Source organism: Phyllostomus discolor, chromosome 3 (assembly GCF_004126475.2).
Source record: "Phyllostomus discolor isolate MPI-MPIP mPhyDis1 chromosome 3, mPhyDis1.pri.v3, whole genome shotgun sequence".
In the NCBI taxonomy this organism is placed as follows: domain Eukaryota; kingdom Metazoa; phylum Chordata; class Mammalia; order Chiroptera; family Phyllostomidae; genus Phyllostomus; species Phyllostomus discolor.
The window spans coordinates 183,083,527-183,092,279 of record NC_040905.2 but is presented as its reverse complement, the minus strand read 5'-3'; the positions used below and the strand labels follow the sequence as shown (position 1 = coordinate 183,092,279).

The following is an 8,753-nucleotide window of genomic DNA, read 5'->3' as shown; positions in this document are numbered from 1 at the left end:
CAGCTCAGGAAATATTTGAATATATACTTCTAGAAGAAACAGGTAGAGCAATTTTGGACCCAGAAGATTGCAGATTTAAATAGCCCTAATGTCTTATGTAGACTGAGTAAAGAAGCCAGGATGTTTTTCTAAGTCTGGACTTTGGGTCTGCTTTCTGTATACATGAGAGGCCCTGTTGTAAGCAGTTTTGAAATCCTTTGGTGATTGGAACACTCTTATACATGTTCTCAATCTGATTTAAGAGGTCCTGTGCCTTATGAGAATAAGCTGAAAACTAATTCAAGTGTCTGGAAGGCCCTGGAGAGGCAGTGAGTGGCTCCTTGAGAGGATTCCTACTTCAATTAAAGCATGCAAGAATTGGAATGAAGTGCTAGAATTAGTCCAAGAATTAGTGATTAACTCAGGAGCAACTCCCAGGGCATTGTCACCCCTAAGACAAGACAGGTAGACATAGCTCCTAGGCAAGATGCTTGTTATGTAGTGGCCTTTCTGAGAAAGCAGTAAACAATGATTATAGACTTGGGATAAAGGACTCTCTGATCCGGCCTGAGTGTGACTATAGAATGGGGGTATATAAATGAAAAGTGCACAGTCTAGAGGGAAAGACAGGTAAATAGGAGTATGTGTCTTATGAAGTGACTTGCACAGTGTCTTCCAAGGCCCTTGAAAGGGCTTAGCAATATTATATTAATAATATTTTTTTCTTAAAGATACCCCCTCACACACATAAAACCAAATAGCATAAATGAGCTTAGATGGTTCATAAACCCTAGATCTACCCTTGTATTCAACTACATCAACAGCCACAGCATGTTGTGACAAGTATCATAAAAATATTCTTATAGTTCTATGGAGGTACTGAAAAAAGGCATCCTATTGAAAGTGCCACGAGTAGAGAGAGAATTTATATACTGGAAGGGCAAGGATTTTTATCTTTTTACTCACTATGTCATCACTAGTACCTGGAACATTGCCTGGCACATATGAAGTGGTCAATAAATGTTCTGTTGAAAAAAATATGAATGAGTTAGAATAGACAGTTGGGGATAGTGTCTGTGTGAAGGGACTAGCAGCCTGATGAGGTAGGTGCCTGAGAGTGGTGAGTGATGTGGCTGGAGATAGGTAAGCAGGAGCCAAAGCATGAAGGTTTCTGCTATACCGTGCTTAAGTTTTGGACTATCCTACAGGCTATAGTGAATCCACTGAAGTATTTAAGTTTGGGAATGGTATGATCTAATTTGATTTTTTCCTAATTTTATTTTGAAATTTTTAATTCAAAATAAAATTTTTAATTCAGCGCATGCCCATTGATGAGGGAGGGAGGGAGGGAGGGAGGGAGGGAGAGAGAGAGAGAGAGAGAGAGAGGGAGAGAGAGAGAAGAAGAAGAAGAAGAGGAGGAGGGGGAGGAGGAGGAGGAGGGGGAGGAAAAGAACAGATATGCAGAGACATTGATGTGGGAGAGAAACATTGATCAGTTGTCTCCTGTCTGTGCTCTGAATGGGGATTGAATCCACAACCTAGGTATGTGCTCTGACCAGGACTCAAACCCAAGACCTTTTGGTGCATGGGATGATGTTCCAACCAACTGAGCCACCTGACCAGAGCTCTAATTTGATTTTAGAAATATTTCCCTGGAAGCACTGTAGAGAACAGAACAGGGGGGCTGAGGTTTGAGTTAGGAAACTTTTGCAGTAGTCCAGTCAAGAAATTATTAGATTCTGAGCTAAGACAATAGCATTATAGATAAGGGAACACATCCAATAAACCATTTAGGAAGTAACATGGTACAGGATAGTCACAGTGCATATTGAATTGTGAACATTTTTTTATCCTCATCTGAGGATATGTCTATTGACTTTAGAAAGAAAGGAAGGGGAGGGAGAAAGAGAGAGAGAAAAAAACATGGATGTGAGAGGAAAGCATTGATCAGTTGCCTCCCATTTGTGCTCCAAACAAGGATTGAACCCACAACCTAAGTATGTTCCCTGACAGAGAATCAAACCAACACTTTTTGGTGTACAGGATGATGCTCAACCAACAGAGCCACCTGGCCAGGATGAACTGTGAACATTCTTGAGCTGTTGAATCCAGCTGAAGACTTTAGTTATTCCTTTGTTCACTTCAACAAATATTTAATGAGTGCCTACAGTGTCAGGGATTGTGTTAGACATTGAGAATATACCAATGAAAATTTAGATAAGGTCTCTGCTTGCAGTCAGTGAAAGATACAGACCTGGCAATTACAATATTATATTGTGATAAGTGTTATGAGCGGGAAAGTTTGAAGTGTTGTAGGAACATATAGACTTATACAGACTTGTGGGGTTGGGAAAAAGTTCCTGAGGATATTTATGTCCAAGCTGAAAAAAGAAGAATAAATGAAAGTTCAACAAGTGAAGAAAGACTCTGGAATGAGTACTTGAAGCTAGAGTGAGATGACTGTGGACCATAAGGACATTAATGGAAATATAGATAGAAGGTTAAGGTACTGGTGAGAAGATGGATTCAGTTATGCTGTGTTAGATTTGAAGTACCTGTGGGATATCCAGATGGAGATGAAGAATATATGGGCTGGGAGTTCATGAGAGAGGTCAGGACTGGAGATATATAGATTTGGGAATTATCAGGATAGTTCTTGAAGACCTGAATAGTGCTGAAATAATCAAGGCTGAGTGTAGAGAGCAAGCACTGAAAGAAACCCAGGACAATTCTCTTAAGAGGCCTTGGAAAGAGACTGAAGGAGTGACTGGACAGAAAGAAGGAAGTCTTGGGAGAGAATGAAACCAGAAGGAAGACAGAGGAAGGCAGAAGGAGAACAGAACAAAAGGTGATCAACTCAAGAACTGTTGCTGAATTCTAGAATGGTAAGCATTAAAAAGTACTCATTGGATTAGGGAACATGAGTGTTGCTGGAGACGGCAAGAGCAAATTCAGTGTAGAGGTTGGTGGCAGGAACCATGCTGGACAGTCCTAGGAGGTAATGGGAATTCTGTGATATATCCTGCCAAAATTTAGCAGCCTGATAAATGTCCACATTAGAGGGAATTGGTGAGCACATCACATTCAGCCAAGGTTTTCCACATGTCCAATGGATGTCTGTCACTGAGATAACAAATGACAATGGGGACTTATACTAAGTATCTTGGAGACAGAGAAAAAAGTAAAGAGCCTTTTCCTTATCCTACTCTGCTTATTGAGGACCTTACTTGATTGCTGGATTTTTGTTTTATGTAAATTTCCTTTAGATACCTTGGACAAATTATTGCAAAGGGCAGGGAAAGGAGGACTATTTTCCAGGCTTCTGGGTGGGGATTCTGATGAAAAAGAGGGGATAACTACAGATTTTTGTGTTCCTCTATACAAGATTTACCATTTATATCAAATAGTTTTCATTGCCAATGTAAAATCATCAATATTAGATTTAAGAGGGAGTAGAAGCTCCATATTCTAGACCTCAAAGGTATTAAATATAGCTAGAAAGTCAAACAATTGAATGTATTGGGGTGACATTTATTGATAAAATTATATAGGTGCTAGGGGTATAATTCTATAATACATCATCTATACAGTGTGTTGTGTGTTTACCATCCTAAGTCAAGTTTCCTTCCATCACCATTTATCCCCCCCTTACCCTTTCTTATCTCCCCCACCCCACTTTTCCTCTGCTAATCACCATACTGTTGTCTATGAGGGTTTTTGTTCTTGTTTTATTTTTTCATTTTTTTCCTTAATCCCTTCACTTTTTTTGCTTAACCTCCTCCCCTCTCCCCTCTGACAGTCCTCTGTCTGTTGTCTGTATCTATGAGCTTGTTTCTGTTTTTGTTTGTTAGTTTACTTTATTCATTAGATTCCACAATATAAATGAAATCACATGGTAATTGTCTTTCTCTGACTGGCTTATTTCACTTAGCATAATACTCTCCAGGTCCATCCATGCTGTTGCAAAAGGTAAGATTTCCTTCTTTTTTATGGCCCAGTAGCATTCCATTGTGTAAGTATATTGGTTGGCCAAAAAGTCCATATGTTTTTTTCCACAAAATGAAAGACACGTTTTTCTTTTTCACCAAAACTTTATTGACTTGGATATTTTGAATATGTTGGCTACCTCCTGTGTGGTAGAACATTGCTTGTTCTCAATGAGCTTGTTCTCAGTGAGCTTGTTCTCAGTGATTAGTGATATTAAATCTAATATTAAGACATTGTTCTCACTTAATGTCTTAATTTCATTGTTGTCAACTTCAACTGGTCTGCCTGATGATGGAGCATCATTCAGTGAGAAATCTCCAACACAAAACTTCACAAACCACTTTTGACGTGTTCCATCAAATCTGTTTTTGCATGTCAGTGTGTTTTTACCTTTCTTGAAATAAGCATAATATGCCATAGGTGTTGTGTATTTTCTTCTATCTTCAATATTAAAATGCCTACACAAAGATTCACCAACTTCTATAAGCTTTTTAAATACACTCTGGTATGACAGCTGTCATAACACAATCTAACAAAATTGTTTAGAATGAAGTTAAAGATAACTAAGTACTACTGGAGCCAGCTTATTGAAAAAAGCAAACTTTTTGGTCAACCCAATACCACAGTTTTCTTATCCATTCCTTTACTGATGGGCACTTGGGCTGCTTCCAAATCTTGGCTATTGTAAATTATGCTGCAATGAACATAGGGGTACATATGTTCTTTTGAATCAGTATTTTGGGTTTCTTCAGATAAATTCCCAGAAATGGAATTGCTGGGTCATAAGAAGTTCCAGTTTTATTTTTTGAAGTAACTCCATATTGCTTTCACCAATCTGCATTCCCACCAACAGTACATGAGGATTCCCTTTCTCTACATCCTCCCCAGCACTTATTGCTTGTTGATTTATTAATGATAGCCATTCTGACAGGTATGAGGTGATATCTCATTGTGGTTTTAATTTGCACCTCTGATGATTAGTGATGTTGAGCCTCATTTCATATGTCTCTTCGCCGTCTATATGTCCTCCTTAGAGAAGTGTCTCTGCAGGTCCTTTGCCCATTTTTTAAAAGATTTTATTTATTTATTTTTAGGGAGAGGAGAAGGGAGAGAGAAATAGAGGAAGAGAAACATTAATTCGTAGTGCCTCTTGCATGCCCCCAGCTGGAGACCTGACCCACAACCCAGGCATGTGCCCTGACTGGGAATTGGAACAGCAAGCCTTTGATTCACAGGCTGGCATTCAATCCACTGAGTACACAAGCCAGGCCTTTTGCCCATTTTCTGAATGTATTACTTGTTGTTATGTTTTTTTGGTGTCGAGTTTTATAAATTTTGGAAATTAAATCCTTATCAGCTGTATCAGTGAATATGTTCTCCTATTCAGTGGGTTGTCTTTTCATTTTGTTGATGATTTGTTTTGCTGAACTTTATCTGCAAAACAAATATTCATATTTATTTAATAGTTTTCCAGAACTCCAGTGAGTAGAGGAATTATGAAATTTAGTAAAATGACATATGTGAATTTTAAAGCATTTAGCCTCATGTCATAAACACAAATTTACCTTAAGAGAGACCGTATAAGTACATTGGTAGGGGGCATAAATTCTGGAGTTGGAGAGATCTGGATTCAGACCCCGAAAATGCATTTAGTTGATATGAGAATGTACCCTTTGTGGTGGTCTCTTAACATCCTGAGTCTCTGTCTTCTCCTCATGTGTGAAATGGTGGTTAAATAAAATAAAGCATATAAAACTCTTAGTATAATGCATGGCATACAGTATGCATTTAATAAATGTTAGTTATTACATCGTCCATGATTACAAAATTGTTCAGTGCTGGAATCCAAATTTCACAAACATTGCTATGTTTTTTATATAATGTTCTTTCTTTTTCTTTTTAAATTATATTTTATTCATTATGCTATTACAGTTGTCCCAATTCTACCCCTTTTGCTCCCCTCCACTCACCATTCACCACTCCTTCAGGCAATCCCCACACCACTGTTCATGTCCATGGGTCATAAGTATAAGTTATTTGGCTACTCCATTTCCTATACTGTACTTTATATCCCCATGGCTTTTCTGTAACTACCTACTTGTACTCTTAATTCCCTCACCTCTTCACCCATTCCCTGACACACCCCTCCCATTTGGCAACCATTAAAATGCTCTCTGTATCCATGATTCTGTCTCTGTTCTTGTTTACTTAGTTTTTAAATTCTATTGTTGATAGATGTGTATTTATTGTCATTATATTGTTCATAGTTTTTATCTTTTTCTTTTTTTTAATTTTATTTTAATCATTGTTCAAGTACAGTTTTCTCCCATTTACTCCCATTCCAGCCCACCCACCCATTATCTTTTTCTTAAATAAGTCCCTTTAACATTTCATATAATAATGGTTTGGCAATGATGAACTCCTTTAGTTATTTCCTGTCTGGGAAGCTCTTTATTGCCCTTCAGTTCTAAATGATATCTTTGCTGGATAGAGCAATCTTGGTTGTGGGTTCCTGCTTTTTCATGACTGAATATTTCTTGCCAGTCCCTTCTAGCCTGCAAAGTTTCTTTTGAGAAATCAGCTGACAGTCTTTTGGGAAGACCCCTGTGGGTAAATAAATGCTTTTTTCTTGCTGCTTTTAACTTTCTCTCTTCATCTTTAACCTTTGGGATTTTAGTTATGATGTGTCTTGGAGTGGGCCTCTTTGCATTCATCTTGTTTGGACTCTGTGCTTCCTAGACTTGCATGTCTATTTCCTTCACCAAATGGGGGAATTTTTCTTTCATTATATTTTTAATAGACTTCCAATTTTGTGCTTTTTCTCTTCTTCTGGCACCCTTATGATGTGAATGTTGGACCTCTTGACGTTGTCCCAGAGGCTGCTTACAATATCCTCATTTTTAAAAATTTCTTTTTTTTTCTTGTTGTTCTGATTGCTTGATTTTTGTTTCCTTATGTTCCAAATCATTGATTTGAGTCTCAGCCTCATCCACTCTACTGTTGTTTCCCTGTAAATTGTTCTTTATTTCAATTACTGTATCCTTCATTTCTGAATGGGTCTTTTTTATGCTGCTGAGGTCTTCACTAAGTTTCTTGATCATCCTTATAACCAGAGTTTTAAACTCTGCATTTGATAGATTCCTTATCTCCATTTCATTTAGCTCTTTTTCTGAGTTTTGATCTGTTCTTTCATTTGGGCTTTGTTTCTTCGTGTTTTCATTTTGGCAGCCTACCTGTGTTTGTTTTTATGTATTAGGTAAAGCTGCTATGACTCCCTGTCTTGGTAGCATGGCCTAATGTAGTGGGTGTCCTATAGGGTGCAGGGGTACAGCCTTCCCTATCACCCAAGCTGAGCACTTGAGATGTGCCCTTCATGTGGGCTGAGTACACCCTCCTCTTGTAACTGAGCCTTGGTTGCTATTGGCAGATCAATAGAAGGGATTTACCCAGGCCATTCTGTTGCAAGGATTGCCTATGACCACTGACCTCCGCCCTCTGTGAAAGATCCGCTGTGCAGAGTCAGCTTGGTGGTGCTCTAACATGGTCTATAGCTGTCCCCTGGGTGTGCAGGCCCTGGGGTTTACTGGGTGGTGCAGACCAAGGTCAATCCCCAACTGTATTTTGCCCAGGCCACCCTGCCTGAGCTATAAAAGCAATCTGAGATGGCTGCTACTTGTGCTGGGCTTAGAGAATCCCAGGCAAAACCAAGTTGTGAATCTAGGCTGGCTGCTGCTAGTGCCTTGCTGGGGGCTAGTTAGCAAGAAGTAGGGGGGGTGTTGAGGGCTCACTGAGGCCAGCTGTTGCTTGTTTGAGAGGATTTAGGAAGTTGTGAAGCATGAGCCAAGACCAGCTATTCATATGGAAAAGCTACTGTTAACAGCTACAAGTGTGTGAGACAGAAACTCAGGAGATCTCCAGGGCAGGGCAGTGTTATCCAGGTTAATGGGTCTCAGATATGGCAACTGCTTGCTGGATCTGTGGCTCTGCCTGCCTTTATGTCTAGGAAAAAGCTGTTCTGGGTGATGGTTGTTCTATATTTTAGTTGTAATTTTGATGTGGTTGTGTGAGGAGGTAAGCCGTGTTTACCTATGCTGCCATCTTGACCAGAAGTCGCCTCAAAGTGAAAAGCATGCTTTTCAATTACTGCAGGCACTGCCTGTGGGATTCATTTACCTTTCCCTGATCACGGTTGCCCTCCCCACACTGGCCTCAAAGAGACAGTGCTCTTTTTAACATTCTGATTCTCATGTAGATGCAGGGCTTTTCTGAGATGCTCTATAAAAAGTGGAATATCTGAATGAGACGTTAGTACAGGATAACAAAAGGGAAACCAATCTAGAGTGTGCCATGAATCTTATAGGCATCATGGCTTGCAAGTCAGCTTTATTTTCAGAGTCTGCAGGAGGCATTCCATCCCTGGGCAGCTCATCCAAGTTCTAACCTTCCTGGCCCGTGGTGGGCCTCCATTAGGTGAAAGTCACTACTTTTCATTGGAGCAAGCTTTCTGCTTCAGGGCCTGCCTTAAATTGTTCTGATTTTATTTACCCTAGTGTTCTACACAGGCAATCATTTCACACTACTGAAACTCTCTTACCAGTAGGGATGCGGCTTCCAAAGTGTATCTGTGTCATAATTGAACCTCTTCTGCTCATCCATCCTCATGCTTATCTCTCCTGGATCATTCCCATGTTCTCATTAGCACACAAGCATGCTGTGATATACCATCTAAAAAGCAAAAACAACCACAAGATCAGCATACTGTGTTCTATAACCTTTTTCAGTTTATG

The 8,753-nt window shown here is 39.5% G+C and overlaps 1 long non-coding RNA gene across 1 annotated transcript; it reads right to left on the bottom strand.

The window, feature by feature from the left end:
* Positions 1 to 4,035: 4,035 nt before the first annotated feature.
* On the bottom strand, positions 4,036 to 4,273 carry LOC118499355. The gene is made up of 2 exons (XR_004901869.1): positions 4,199 to 4,273; positions 4,036 to 4,126 (listed from the first exon to the last, which is right to left on the bottom strand). It is a non-coding gene; the product is annotated as an uncharacterized LOC118499355 (long non-coding RNA).
* Positions 4,274 to 8,753: the final 4,480 nt, after the last annotated feature.